Here is a 16,632-nt window from a genome sequence, read left to right on the forward strand (position 1 = left end):
GAAAGGGGAAAAAAAAAATTTAGGTAGGAAAATAGTCCGCGGTAGGTGGAGCACAGACACACAGGAGGCCGTTGTAAGGTTGCCAATTGAGTTTTTCTTTATTTTTTGGTGTTCAGGGGTGCTTGTGTTTGAGTGCACGGGTGTATGTGCGTGCTCGTGCGTGCTCGTGTGTGCTCACGTGTGCTTGCGTGTGGGCGTGGGTTACAGTATTTGCCGGAGTCGCGCCACTCGGCCCAGTCAGGGAAGGAGCGATTTTAGTTCCTTGTGCACCGGCTGTCGGTCCGTCAGGGAGTAGACGCATGAGAATAGGTCACTGTATATATACTATATGGAATGATACGATAAACGGGAAGATGAGGAAACCCTTGGGGTATAGGGGCAGAGCAGAGCCGTTTCAGCAGAGCAGTAATGTCCACTGCCAAATGTGCCAGCTGATGACATAGATATTCGTCCAAGACGAGAGAGTGGGAAGCCAAGAGAGAGATGGTCCAGATGAATCAGGGCGTTGGCCAGCTGGACAGAGAACAGAGAGAAAGAACAAAAAATTAGAAAGTATACAAAATAAAACAGTAATGGTAACACTTACATATATCCACATATACATGTACAAGCACATGCGAAAAGTGTAAAATAAATAAATAAATAAATAAAAATAAAAAACCCAGGTATCAATATACTGTGTGGAAAGAGCACAAAGTTGAAAACACACACACACAAAATGTTTAAGAAACACCAAAAATGTATAACAAGCTTAGGATCAGAGAGAAAATATGTGTAACAGTAAGCAATAATAAAACTATATCTCACCCATCATGAAGGAATGAGAAAATATCCAAAAATGTCCAGAACAACGGTGCGGTCGGATCTGCACACCTCGATTGCTGGAAGTGGAATGCCAGTGAGGGACTTGAAAAAAATGTTAAATACCATAAATAAAAACAATAAGATTTAGGGATATCCAATGGTTGAAAATGGGTTTTAAGGGGATTCCAAAGTGAGGAAAGTTGATTCTAATAGGATTTAAAAATGAGAAAAGCATAGTTTAAGGGAAAATAAAAAAGACATCATTAAAACATATTGGGATTTCAAAAGAATGAGATAATTTGGCAGAGACTAAAGATAAGACTGTATAAATAGGGGATTGAGTCTGTGTACAGATTCAGGTCATTTTGGGAGGCCACACTGATTGGATCTCATGTTGTTTTTTGAACAATAATCTGGATTTTTGCTTCTCTCATCCATCGTGTTTTAGATTTTTACTTTCAGTTGTGCTTTTGACTATGATCACTTACAGAAAAAGGTCATTAGTACTTCTACTCATTTTTTGACACGACAAAAACTAGGCTTTGGAGGCAACACCAAAGTCCTAATTCATCCCCTGGTATCAGGACTCCTCTGGACAACCGTGTTGACTCAGACCAAATGGACTAACAGCTAAATGTAAATCAAAAGCTCACCATTCTGCTTCCCATGTGGATGAGCCAAGACAGGTTCCTTGTAGAATGAGCCCATCGAACCCCCACATGGACAGTCAAATTTCGGATGCAAAAGCAAAGGGTACAGGCAGCGGTTAGTCCTCGCCTCACCCATCCACTAATTCTTGGGACAAATTTGCCCCAAATTTTCAGGAGTTAGTAAGAGAAATGTTTGTGGATGGGTCCTGCAGTAGTGAGGCACAATGTGGAATATGTTGGCTGGGGAGGCAGTGCCGGGGACTTCAACATCAGCTGAGAGGGACACAGAGGGTGGGGAGGGCTCTGCCACTCCACCCATTGTGGGCATTCCCCTTGGGGATTTCCCCTTGGAATAGTGCGCAACAAGACCCTGAGGAACACCTTTGACCAAGTGAGAGAATTTCATGGTCAGCAAATTCAGCCTAATGTTATGCTATCCCACCTGTACTTTTTATAGTAAGGATAGGTTATTTTGAGTAATGCAGGACACTCAAACCAAGGAAGAAATGACCCAATTGTTGGTAATGTAGAGCCATAGTGGACTCCTTGCAGTTCATCATAATCCCGTGGCTGGGTATTTGGGGTAGGATAAAAAACTAAACTGTCTCATGGCCTGTTTCTAGTGGTTGGGCATTCATGATAATGTTCAGATGGTGTGAGACATGTCGTGAATGTTAGCTGGTGTATCCACTGGCCAAACCAAAAGTGCCATTGCACCTTCTTCCATTAATCGAGGTCCCCTTTGAAAGAATTGGCATGGACCTTGTCAGGCCATTAGACTAGTTAGACAGCACAAGGGCATCCCTTTGTGTTAGTTTTATTGGACTATGCAACACCATACCTGGAAGCCGTGGCTCTTTGCAACATCTCAGCATGCAGAGTTGAGGAAGCACTCTTCCAGATCCTGACTGACCAGGGCACAATGTTTATGTCAAACATCCTTCACAAACTATATGAATTATTAGGGATTAAATGGATTTGCATGAATGTTTACCATCCAAAAATGGATGGGCTGATCGAACGGTTCAATCAAATCCTTAGTATATGATTCATAATTTTGTTCAGGATGATGCTCAGAATTGGGATATGTCAATCAAACCCCTGTTATTTGCAGTACAATAGGTCCTGTAAAGCTTTATGGGTATTGTACAGGTGGAAGCATGTCTTAGACGTCATTAGGGAAAATTGTGAGGAACTTTCTAACAGCAAAAATAAATTCAGTATGTTCTGGACCTACGAGCAAAACTTAAGTCACCTAACACAGGAGAATTTGCGTTAAGCCCAAGAACAACAGGCCCAGCTATATGGCAGGGGTACACAGCTATGGGAATTTGCAGTGGGAGATAAGGTACTCGTTGTACTATCCATTTTCTCTAGAGATCAATTTTGGTTCCAAGGAGCTAGGTCCGTCCTGAGTCAAGATATTGAGGTTTCCGTAAACACACAAAAAAAAATTTGTTGTGTGCCATGACACAAAGATGGTCATAGTAGTTAAACCATGTAAAATAAAAAATTTTTAAAAACTGGTGGTTTTGCATTGGCAATATATAGAGGTAATCACTCAAATATTTTAGAAAAATTAAAAATGGTCAAGCAACCAACTTTGTAATTACTGGACCACATGAGATGGAATGACCCAAATGCAGAATAATTGGCTTTTCCGCTCCTATACTTTCAGAAAAGACTGTAAGATCAGTAAAACAAATTAGCTTAAACCTCAAAATGGGCAACATACCAGAAAAATTGCAAAGAAATCACAGTTGAGGGTCTGTTAGAACAGGACATGGCTTTGTTACAGATCTGTCAAGAGCTTCAGGTCTGTGTGTGTTGAAGTGTGTGTGCATTCATGAGGCTTGACTGTCATGGCCAAAGCCATCAATCACCTTTTATTTAGCAGTAAATAAATCATATAAAACACTATTCCTGGAAATACTTTTTGAAGCTTAAACTTAAATTGAAAGTTTGCTGTCTGTCACATTCACTAGCATGGGAAGAACTGTATTTCAGCCAGCCACTAAAGGGCCTCAGAGACATTTTGGCTTCACTTTTGTATCCCCATCATGACCAATATACAGTAATTGGTTTCATGTCATAAAATTAATTAAAAGTAATGGACAATTACAGTTTATTTTTACAGTTGCTAAAAAACAGAACTCCCCACAAACTGTGATGATTTTTTTTGTATTGTTTTTAAAATTATTTTTATGCAAAATCAATTCCATTTACAGTTTTCAAAACTCTTGTGCACATTCCTCAAACTTGAGCGCTACCATTGTACCAGTGTAACTATGATTCTACAAACTCTGGGGCAGTAAAAATCACCTGGATATCTGTATTTTATTTTTTTTAAACTCACAACACACAGTAAAGACAAATGGATAACAGAGGTTATTATAACAGCAAAGGGGGACTAAATATGGAATGGGATGTTCAACGAGCACATATGAGTGTGATTAATCAGGTGTCCCCAAACTTTTGGCTACATAGTATACTTCATATGTTGTACAGAAAAAGTCATCAGGTGTAGGGCTTGGCCACTAATTTGGTTGGGTCTGGAGTTTTGTCTCTCTGTTCTGGCTAGGCAAGAAGTTAAGGAAGCAGACTGCCTTTGTGTTTTTGTTTACTCCAACTAGAGTCTATTACCGTCCTAACCCTAGACTGGGGTATAACAATTTGCTTATCTAAATATTTTATAGTATGACAAGTCCCAGTAGCATAGAATAACATCTGATATGCATAATCAATGAAAAGCTAGAGACTGTATTATATTTTTTGCGTTTACTATCTACTAAATAATCTGTGATACATTGAGTAGTCTCCACTACACCCTGCTGGCTAATTCTGTGTATCATTTGTTTGTGTTGGAGTCTTGTAAACTGCTTTTTATGTGTGAACACTGCCCTTCTTCCCACCTTTCCCCATTTGCCCTAATTTATCTCCTCCAAGACTATATTTAACTGTGGTTCCAAAATTCCCATGAGTGAAAATGTTCACACTTGCATTTATACAATTATAAAAAATAATAAAAAAAAACTAAGTGCTATTGATAGACCTTGCAAGTCAGAGACATATACTGTACAAGGTCATTATGGCCATGTCATAGTAGTTTTGGACAGAGACTTACGTTCAGAAATAAATATAAATAAAATAAAAAATACACATATAATTAGGAACGTATTTATGACATCCTTGGTGCTATTATGAAAATGGTGATGATTGTGATGATGATAATTGATAACAGACCATTGTGATGAGGTTATAAGTTTAATTACAACCTCAAGTAGAATTAAATTTCTTAAACAAAAATTTAAGTTGGTCAGATCTCTGATATTTTACAATAAAGGGGGGGGGGGGGGGGCTGGGACGTCTGTTTGTTAACAGATGTTTTATGTTTAGTTCTGGATTATTTAGCCGCACTATATTCCAAGATCTGAAGACCTGTCATTTTGTGCCCCATTTTGCATTCGCCAACTGTCAACCACGTCCTGTCAACAGTTACTATAGTGATTACTTACGTCATCCTGCAACGGTTGCCATAGTCCTGGTGACGTCAATGGCCCTGTAGAATGCCTAAGAAACCCCGGATAGTGGTTACTATGGATACTGGCCGGGGTGGAGTTTACAGGAGGCGGAAGTGTTAACGCAGGCGGAAGTGGTACTGCCCTGAATTCCCTGAGCAGCGAAACGGAGGACGGATTGATACTCCAAGCATTTAGAGACAAAAAGTAGGACTCGAAATATATTTAAATGTGAGTTTCATTGCTCATTGATTCGACTGATATCAGATTGTAGATTGTGTAAATGTACTGAAGGATATGCTGGTTCATATATGCCTCTGAATGTTGATAATGGCGGAAGGTGGTTTGTGGCTGGGTACAAGGACTCTTTTTTTTTTTTTTTTTTTTTTTTTTTAAATATATATATATATATATATATATATAAAATAGGCCAAAGCGTGTGATGAATGGCGAGTATTTCTTTTAGCTGAAATGTCGGATTTCATTATCGGTTAGAACGATACACATTCTGTGTTTATTTAGATACTAAACAAGACACTAAACACAATAGTAAACAACATCTGTAACTGAAAGGAAGGGTCCACGACTCACTTGGATTCCCTGACCGTCGCAAAAACTAGTTGGCTAGCTAGCTATTGGCCTTCGTTATCGAGAGACATTTACTGCGGGGCAGTGTTCAGGGGCCTTTGTCGTGTATTGACACACATTTAATTGCTGAAAAAGATAATGCTTTTAATTATGTCACAAACGTAAGCTCTTTAGTGGTTGTGTTCTTTTGATCCTCTGTTTCAGCAAATTCCGCAAGGGAATGCGAGAGGGCGTAGCTAGCTGGCCGCTTTTCACAGGGAGGCTACTTTCTTAGCCTGCTTGCTAACGAATAGGAGCGTAGTTGAACGCGCTGCACTGCAGTGTTAACTAGCTGGATGTTTCAAACTGTATACAACAATCATGGTGGTGTACAACAAACCGGATTGAAATAAAAATCGCATATTTTAACCATACTTGGTACGGTTTTATATTTAAAATAAATATCCAGAAATCTTGTCGTTTGAATGACATGTTTACGGAATTAGGCCAGCTAATTCAACATTTCTGTAAGCCGCCGTGACTGTTCTCAATCTCACATTATAGCGCTTAAATAATTCTAAATGCGCTTGATAATTATTTTTCAAGTAATATATTTAAGCGAAAGGCCGTCTCAGCTACAGCCTGCCATGGCAGCTAAGGCTAGCACATCTGTGCTAATGGCAGTTTCCGGATTTAGTATTTTGCTACTTTTACATTGTTACCTATTCATTTAAATGGTGATGGCAAGAGTTTGAGTTGATTCGTGCGAGTAGCCGCCGCCCTGGGCGTTGTCAAGGATATGCAAACACCTTAGCTAATACCCAGATGCCTAAGAACGATTACATCACTGGCCGATCACAGCTACCTTCATTCTCGATGCTGTTACACCGCGCTCGCTTCGTGAAATGCATTTGCACTTGGAAGATTTCATGTAGCTTGGCAGCCAAGTTGCACATGATTTACGTCAGTTTCCCTTGGTTGTAATTTGATTAAATTCTGAATATGTTTTTATGAGTGAACTCAACATTACCCAGTAGTCAGCACTTTAAATTAGACATAATTTAAATTACTCCAGTTAGAGGTGGGTTTAAGCAAAGTGTCACACTATTACCACAATACAACTCAAAATCTGACATTTAATTATATTAAATGTGATCAGTTTACACTTGAAGTAATTGGTTTGGGGCATCTAATTTTTTTTTTCTTTTTCTAATGAGCCTTTTGTTGTAAACTCCCTTTGACCCCACCCAGTTTATCAAAATGTCAGATTTTCCTCACTGCATTTTCTGAGATAAAAATGTTATCCTGTTTTTATTTTTTTTACTTTAAGGGCGGCACAACTGAAATGACATAATTGCTAGTACGTTTACAGATTAAAACTATATTGTATTGTAATGCCATGCTCCTAATGACAAGATGGCATTGATAAAATTGGATCCAATTAATATCTGTGTAGACTCATTTTCATAATTAACTTCTGTGGTCAGTTTACCACCAACTGCAAAAAGAAAGAACAGATTCATTTTTCATAACTGCGTTATCCTGGTCAGGGTCATGTTGTGTATCTGGAGCCTGTCCTGGGAACGCTGGGTGTGAGGTGGGAATATATCCTGGATACAACACCAGTCCATTGCAGCGCATCACATGTAGCAAAACCAATCCACCTACTTCCATGTTTTTGCAGTTGTCTTTTCATTTTCTGCCTCATTCAAGTTGCATATTTGATACAGGTGACTTCTTGTATCAGCTTTCCACTTTATTAAAACCATAGACATTAAAGTGACTTCTTTCCTGCTGACTTCACGTCTTTGTGCCAGAATGTGAGCAAAACTGTTTCTACCGGGTGTCCTGAAAGTCTCCATACATGGGGGAAATGAACACTTTTTAGCAAAGTGACTTGTGTGCTTGGGTTCATTGTTTTGCTGCATGACCCACTTCCTCAAATTCAATTCTTAAACGGATGTACTGACATCTTCCTTTAGAATTTGCTGTTATAATTCAGAATTCATTGTTCCATCAGTGATTGCAAACCGTCCTGGCCCAGCAAAACAGGCCCAAACCGTGATACTACCACCAGCATGTTTCACATAGGATAAGGTTCTTATGCTGGAATGCAGTGTTTTCCTTTCCATTTATTCTTTCTTATTTAAACCAAAAATTCTGTTTTGGTTTAATCCCTCCACAAAACACTTTTCCAATGGTGTTTTTGGAGAGCAGTGGCTTTTTCCTTATCTGTAATACTGTAAAAAGGGAGGGAAGCAGTATTTTTGTTTAACATATTTTATAAACTTCATTACTTGCATGCGGACATATTAAAATGCCAAGACGGTGTTTTTTAGGATCGTATAACATCTAAGAATGGTATAATTGAGGAAAAATAAATTAATCTGATTTTGCTGAGCTTGGCCAATGAAACTCAAGACCCAAGTGGCTGATAAGCTGTTTATTACCTTGTTTACCAGATGTGATCTGTGCACTGTTTCTGCAAGTTGCAGTGCCATGCTCTTTACTCGAGCTGCAACAAATAATTGATGATCGATTATGAAAATCTTTGTCAAGGAATCTCATTATTGATTAGTTGGTCTGTGCATGGCACGGGATACATTTTACTCATTGCGGTACTTCTGTTCTCTACAGTGTAGTGTTTGAATTTTAGAAGGGTGGTATTGTCTCAACTTGAAAACTAGTAATTTTTTACTAACCGGAAGTATAAGCCGTTACCTAGTTGATGGCACATGATGTCATGGCGCCGCTAGCAGAATACCCAGTCAACGACAATGAATTTCTTCAGTTAGTGCTTGTCAGCGTTACCCTTTATGCCCAACGTAACGCAATGTAGATGCTGCAAGGTGCAGTGCAAGTAAGATCTGTAATATCATTAAAACAGTACATGAGTGACAAACTTTAAGGTGCAGTGAAAGTGAGATTTTATTAATTTAGGACTGTAGTTTAATTCTGTGTTTTGTTTTTTGGTGGGGGGAGGTTGTGCATCCATAAAAAATAATGCATAAATACATAAGTTTATAAAATATAGGGCTGGGGCAATCACTATATGATGGTTCATATCATTCAGTATTGATAATTATTGATAAATTGTAATTTTTAAACAAAGGCCAGTAGAAAAAAAGGTTTTAATTTAACCACTGTATTTTTAATGTACCCACTTTATTAAGGCAAACATCAAAACAGAATTTAAACAAATATCTTCTTATATAAAGATTAAATAAATGTGTAGTTCAAGAAACTTTTGAACTTAATAAATTAAATGTTACAAAATGTGTGCAATGGAAAAGGCAAACTTTAAGGGAGTTCAACATTATTCGTGTTATAGTGCAGAATGTGACTCCTGGTGCCCTGTTTTGTGTTCAGACTATTAGCATAGTTAGTCTAGGTGCATTTAAAACCTCCACTGTAACACTTGCTTCCAGAGAACACTGTGCTATGGTCCACATCTGACAAGTCGAGCTACTGCTCTGAGGACACTTGCTGTCCTCCCCAGAACCAACGTTTTAACAGAAAACGCAAATGGCGGCAAAATGTCTAATTTCTTCCTTGCCCGCTGTTCAGTCACATGCACTGTACATGTGCGAAGCACTGCACATGCGCACTTCAAGTCTCTCGCAGCTTCTTTCTCCGTACTTGCCAGGAGTTATTTTTTTATTTTTTATTTTTTATTATTTTTTTTTATATATTTTAAATTACTTTTATTTATTTAATTTGCAAAGCTTGCACACAAGTGTTCTGATATTGGTCAGATGAAAAGAAACCAAAAAAAACTGCCACACTAATGAGTTGATGACACTTTTTTGTTGTTGTTCACAATCTCAGCAAGCACAGAACTCATTTTCGCGTGTGTGTTCTGATGTCACATGGCGATGGCGCAACTGGACCCCACAGACGCGCAACTTGTTATTGGCTATTTGATTGTCGCTCTTAACACACTCCTTTATCAAGGCATCTGATAGTCTGTTTATGTTCAAGGGACGATGCATGCTTGAGGGTTGTTCATGCAACCAAATTTCATGTCTGTTTCCATTTTATCGAGCGTTATATAGAACATTTTTATCGTTACCGATTAAAGATGTACCCTCGATAAATACTGATACCATTTTATCGTCCAGCTCTACTTGTATATACAGTGCCCTCTACTAAAATTGGCACCCTTGGTAAATATGAACAAAGAAGGCTGTGAAAAATTCTTTATTGTTTAACCTTTATTGTTTTGATATTTTGTTAAAAAAATTCACAAAATACTCTGCTTTCATGGATATCAAACAATTGCAAACACAACAGGTTTGTCCAAAAATAAAACTTTACGTGTTACAATTATTAGCACCCTGTGAATTCATATGAGCAAAATATAATAAAGTATATTCCCCTTGATATTTATTTTAGTACACCTGTGTGACTAGGAACAGGAAATTGTTCAACCATGACTTCTTGTTTTACAGCGGTATAGATATGAGGTAACACGCAGGCCAAATTCCCTTAGTCATTCATATCAATGGCTAAGACTAAGTAATATAGCTGTGATGGGCGGCAAAAAAAAAAAAAAAAAAAAAAGAATCAACCTGGAAGAGGACATGTCTATGTTGTCTCAACGCGCTGTGAAGAGGATGTTTGAGTGGCCAAAAAATCTCCAAGGATCTACTCATCCAAAAACAAACTCAAGTGCCTTCAGTTTGCCAGGCACTACTGGAACTTCAAATGGGATTGAGCTCCGTGGTCAGATGAAACCAAAATCAAGCTTTTTAGCAATAAATACCAGAGGTGGTTTTGGTGCAGACATATGGTAAAGTGCCTCATGCTCGTGGTTAAATATGGTGGTGGCTCTTTAATGTTTTGGGACTGTTTTTCTGCCAGAGGACCTGGACATTTTGTTAGGATACATGACATCATGGACTATCAAATATCAACAGAGATTAAATGAAACCTGACTGCCTCTGCCAGAAAGCGTAAAGAGGGCTGTGGTTGGCTCTTCTGCAGGACAGTGATCCAAAACACATCAAAATCAACATGTTTTACTGACCACAAAATTGAGTTCCACCAGAATATATATTATTAATTTAGGAGTGTAGTTTAATTCGGTGTTTTTTTGTGCATCCATAAATAATAATAATTGCATAAATACTATTATATAATATAAACATTGTTACTCACTGTCTATAAACATTATTTTACTTGTTTACATTTGATCATAGTGTTTTAAGTAGACATTAAAGATCTTACTTGGGCTCCCAGTGTGCATCACCACGCATGAGGAGACTCGTTACTAACAGATCACTTCCATTATAATAACAGGATTTACACTGCAAATATGCAAATACGTCATATAATGACAAACTTATATTAAACTAAACCTTTTAAGCAGCTTGCACCAGTTTCTCCTGCCCCTTACACACAGTGGCCCCTTACATAACATTGTGCTCCAGCATCAGTGTTTAATATAAAATGCACCCCTGCCTTAGAGGACTTTCTTCCTCAGTCACTTGACGATTTTGCCTCCATCTGATGGTGACTGAGGTCTTGTTGGGAATAAAAGGTAATGCTGACATAAACAGTAAACTAAAGAAAGCCACTGTCGGTGAATCTTGGTGTTTGCTAATGCTGGTGTGCATATGACATCATACGCCGTCGCCTAGGAAGCGGCTTATTCTTCCGGTTAGTACAAAAAACTCGCTAGTGATGTATTTGATATATTACCTTTCTAAAATTCACACACTAGACGGTAGAGTACATAATACATAGTGTAAGTGTAAAGTACTTTATTTGGAACACAACTTTAGTATTTACTCTCTGACGTGTTTTCTGAACAGAAGTAATGTAATAAGTAAATGCACCCCATGCTGCGCACAGACGAACTAATCAATAATGAGATTTAATCGATTAGTTGTTGCAGCTCTAGTTTGAAGGATCTGGAGAGATTCTGTATGGAGGAAAGGTTTTGGATCCCTTGCTATGTATTCTCCAACCTCATCAGGCATCATCGGAGAAGACTCCGAGCTGTTGTTGCACACCTATATTTAACACAGATTTTTTTTTTTTTTTTTTTTTTTAATATAATTGTTTAATATCCGTGAGTATTTTTGTGATTTTTCACAGCCTTCTTTGCTCATATTTACCAAGGGTGCCAATATTCGTGAAGGGCACTGTAATATATAATTGGAGAAGTAGTTGACAATGTCAAGTTTGAAGATATTTGGGGGTTTTTTTGTTTATTTCTTTTTAATAAATGAAAAAATGGTATTGTAAGTTTTTGTTCTCCCCATCCAATTAATCAAAAAGATACTTGGCCGATTAATTGATTATGAAAATAATCGTTAGTTGCAGCCCTAATTAGCACGGGGCATTAATAAGCTAATTAAAGAAGTGTTTTCTGACTGGCTAGGAAAGACCTCTCCAGAAGAGGGTAAGAGTTTGGATCCTCTCAAAGTTTCTTCCTGTAGTCTCGGGGAGCTTTTACCTTTCCATTGCCGCTTCTGATTTGCTCACTGGGGATCTAAATCCAAATCCTGATTTCTGTAAAGGCGTTTTGTGACTGTCCATTGTAGGACTGCACAATTAATTAAATATTGTTCTTGATTATGATTTTGACTGCCCACATGAACATGATTGACTGCAATACTGACGTTTAAAGTTTGTCTTCTGCTTATAGCAAACTCCACTGCATATCAAATCAAGTGCTTCCTAAACCTAGTCACCACAAAGTGGCACAGGTATGACGTCATTTTGTATGCCAAAGCCCGGAAACGAGTTAGCATTTTAGTCCTTCCGGGTTCCATTGTCCCAAAGTCAATAGGTTTTTTGAATGGGATTTTGATTAAAAGCCTGAAATAATGTCTGTGGTGAAACACAAGCTAAAAATAATTTCACGTTTCATTCTATGCACTAAAGTACACCAGAAATACCCCACTCATGAGTTTTTAAAGCTTTTACATGTATTGAAAAAGGCGATTGCTAACATGCTGCTAAATGGGACTACAGACGTTGTCAGGGACATTAAACGTCATCACGCCAAACAGGAAAACACTTTGCAGAGAAACTGGTTCAGATATGCTTTGCAGACCTCTCCAAAAAAAGTGGATGATTTATCGACAAAGTAAATCCGTATTATGGAAAATGTTTTTAAATCAAGTTTGGAAAAGTTGTCGAAGCTTGGTGATGTTGAAGTCAAGCGACCGTGGTGTAGTTCATTTATAGCATATAGTTGCATAAGCTCTTTATTTTTATTATTATATTTAGGCTTCAAACTTCATCAAAAATTGTTTATTTTTTGCAATAATCTAAAAGCCTATGGGAAAATCCTTTTGGGTTTTTGTCAAGGGAACCGGTGTGATGCTAAATTCCGGGTTCGGGTACAAAATGACGTCATCCCTGCACCACTCTATTGGGTGATTGGGCAACGTCTCTCCTCCTGTAAAAACTGTTATTGCCTTTTCTGCATTCGCCTGAATTGTTTTCATTTGGTTGCATATTTTCATTTGGTTGTTGGCATTTTTATTTTTACTTATCCTATATTTTAGGTACAATTTTATTTATATTTTGCTTCTACGAGATGATGCACATTAAGGACCAGTCTAATTTGATGTAAAGATATGTACATTAGCAGGAATGTATCACAATATGGAGGTGAAAGCAGTGCTAAAATCAATGAATAATCATGATCTCAATATTGATCACAATAATCGTGATCATCATTTTGGCCATAATCGTGCAGTCCAATCCATTGTTAAAAGCACTATAGAACTAAACTTGAATTAAATATGACTGTCAGTTAAAGCCGCAGTTAATAGGCATGGTTTTACTTTTAAAATCTGATTTTTTCACATGCTGTGCAAAAATTAATGGTTACTAGTTATGCGTGAGGCAATATTTGCTGCCATTTTCCATCAGATGTGCTTTAAGTCTGAGTGAAGTGCAGTGTTTCCCCACAGGATTTTGAGAGACTGTGGTGGGTGGCTTCTTGGGATGGGCGATATGGAGTTAAAACTATCACAATATTTTCTGGTAATTTTTGCGATAACGATGTCAGTGATGATATAAATATGGTACCATGCACTGCTGTTTTTGGCTACATGTGACAGCTGCATGCAGTCTTGAGAGCCTCAGAAACACATTTATTTAAAACAAAGGTTCTCAACTTTTTGTAACTAAAGCCCCCCCAAGACTCCCCTATCATGTGGCAACCCCAAATTGGAGGAGACCAGGTACAATGATTATCTATTCTATATAAAAATCTCTCCATATACAACTTAATCTATAATCTGTTTTTGATGGATAGATGCAGGTTTGTTTGTGTTTTTTTTGTTTTTTTTTGCTTTTGTGTTTTTGTACTTTTTTTTTTTAAATTGCTTTTTATAACTTTTATGATTTTTAAAAAAATAACTTGTGACTTACAAAACTATATAACGGACAGGTATGGAACATGAATTATCAAAAAATGTTTCTGAACACTATAACTGCTTTGAACAAGAGAACTAGGATATAATGACGCTTACTGTTTTACATGTAAAACATGTCATTCGTCTTGCATTCTAAAAAAAAATATGTGCATACGAATTATGTAACTTGGGATGAAGGGTGCATCTCGTTATCCAGGACATTGTTAAATCAATCAGTGGGACACCTGTGCTTGTTTCTTTTTACCTTCAAGTCTATGTCAGCTGCCGTGTGATCACCTTGATCTGCTGCTCTGGCGCTCAGCCACTCACTGAACAGAGCAGAGGTGTGTGCAGCGGGAAAACAAGACCTTGCGTTTGCAGGACAGTATTGGCAACATTTGGAAAGTTGCTAAGGCTTGTCCAAAAAGTCGCTAGAGTTGGCGCTAGGTGCTCTTTTTTGCACTAAAAAAAAGTCTCTCAGTTGGCAACACTGGTCTGCACTAACAGCTAGATAAAAGGCAGGCTAAACTCTGCCTCTCCCCAACAAAACGATAATACAGAGGGAGAGAAAACGTGGACTTTTCTATTTATGTACGTTCTATTTGAAAAGCAATAAAATAGTGTACCCAAATGATGGCCTGTCTTTTTATTTTTTATTTATTTATCCCCCCCTTCTTGAAACCAATTTGCACCCCCCTTCCGATCTCTCCGTGCCCCCTATGTTGAGAACCATTGATCTAAAAGTAAAACTGATTTTCTGTAACCAAACCAGATCCAGATTGTAGAGGTTACCTGTGTTGAACTGGTTTACTTTTTGGAAATAAAAGAATATATGGATGAGGAGTACATGGTATTGATCAACTTTCCCAACATCCATTTTGCCAAACTTTGCACCCTGAATATGGACATTTAATTTTCCTGGACTTTGAGAGAAACAGTTGTAATGCCCTTTTGTAATTGAATTCCTCTGGCCTCAGCTCATTTATTAAGGCCCTCAGGCAGGCCGTCAGGTGCTCTTCATAACAGGCTGCAAGGAGGTCTGATTTCACCTGAAAATGAAGGTAACTACAATTAGCCAAATGAATGAAAATAAAAAGTGCATTTGGAGCACACTTTGTACTCTTCTTTTAGTTAAGCAATACATGCATTTTATCATGTAAGTGTATGATCATGTTAGGCTAATGTTAATTATCCATGATCACTTGTGAGGTAACATTATCTGTTTGCTATTGTATATTCATTATGATAAAATTCTATTTGGAATAGTGGATACTATAACTTCAGTAAACCTAAGCTCCCCTATTTTGGCAAGGGAGTGCATAAATGACATATCTAGACTAAACAGGTTGCTGTTCATGAGTGCATTTGACTATGGACAACCAAGGTATCTTTAGAAAGCTGACATGAGATTTTACTGTCTCAGAATTACTGTTAATAATAGCTATAATTTGCATGAGCACATGACAATTTGAGTAATAAATGTGTTGTCCAATTTTAATCTAATATGGATTTTGATCATATAAGGAGGCAGAAATATATTAATTGTAGCTTTTTATATTAGGCTGAATGCGTAAAGCATTCTTTTTTATAAAAATGCCCCAAATCGCATGAAAAATGCACACAACCCATATATTGTTGTAATTGTGTGTATATATTGACTTCACGTTTGTCCGAAGATATATTTTCTAGTTATTTACCGAGACAGAATGTGTATATTTATATTGGATATTCGAACACGTGATTGACGGATCTGTAGAGACTCCTCTGTCTGAGAGTCATAGCCAGCTATCCCCATATCTAGACGGAGGGAGCACGTTATATGACGCTTCATGCTCACCATTTTGCATAATTTGGTAAACGATCAATGTATCTCCAAATGTGCACACTTTTGGACTAAAAGCCTTAATGGACGTTGTTTAGTGGAGCCCTGTGATCAGAAATAAATGGAAAAGGACACGGTTGAAAATGTATGTCATATTTCATTTGAAATATCAATACCTACCAGTTTGATGTGTACTCCTGACAAATTTAGAAATTGTCACTATAACTTTTTATTATAAACGGTGGTTAAATATTAGAGTCCTAAATCCTTCCAATGATTTACACTTTATAAAGATAAATAAGATTGTCAAGGTAATAGTGTGCAGTGAATGTACACAACATTTAAGAGGTTAACGTTACTCACCAAAAATGGTGTGTTGGATGCATCCAGGTGATTCCAGCGCATGTGAGCATGCGTGCGTACAGCAGGGGGAGGGAAGTGGTCTGACTTGGAGGGAGAGATGCTTTGCTGAAGCAATGACACTTCAGTGACTGTAAAAAAAAAAAAAAAAAAAAAAAAATCATTTCATTATGAAACTGTGGCAGGACAAATTACTGTGTCAGGCCATCACAGTCTAGGTAATTAATGGGAAACACTGGAAGTGACATACTACATGCCACAGCTACCTTTATTTCATGGACAACTAACCGATAATGAAATTTCTTTTGCCAAATTTTTTTTGGAATTTTATCTAATTTAATTGATTAGTTGCAGCCTACACCAGAGTGAGTTTTGTCCAAGAGCCTTTGGGAATTTCAGTACCTGGAAGGGCACTGCATATAAGGAAATCTTTGCACAGCTTTACATTGTTTTCTTCTTACCATGTTCTATATAAATCATTTGGGTGTTTACTGGGCGATTCTTATGAATTAGTGGCTTCATTCAGAACA

The 16,632-nt window shown here is 37.7% G+C and overlaps 1 protein-coding gene across 2 annotated transcripts in view; it reads left to right on the forward strand.

Moving 5' to 3' along the window:
* The first annotated feature begins 5,043 nt into the window (after positions 1 to 5,043).
* The window catches only part of ywhaba (tyrosine 3-monooxygenase/tryptophan 5-monooxygenase activation protein, beta polypeptide a), a 43,051-nt gene continuing 31,462 nt past the window's right edge, over positions 5,044 to 16,632 (forward strand). The window contains exon 1 of one of the 2 annotated variants that reach the window (XM_017479701.3): positions 5,044 to 5,203. The gene's annotated coding sequence lies outside the window, so the exon portion shown is untranslated. The remainder of the gene's footprint in view (positions 5,204 to 16,632) is intronic. The other variant, XM_017479702.3, reaches the window with a different exon arrangement.

Source organism: Ictalurus punctatus, chromosome 11 (genome assembly GCF_001660625.3).
Source record: "Ictalurus punctatus breed USDA103 chromosome 11, Coco_2.0, whole genome shotgun sequence".
NCBI lineage: Eukaryota > Metazoa > Chordata > Actinopteri > Siluriformes > Ictaluridae > Ictalurus > Ictalurus punctatus.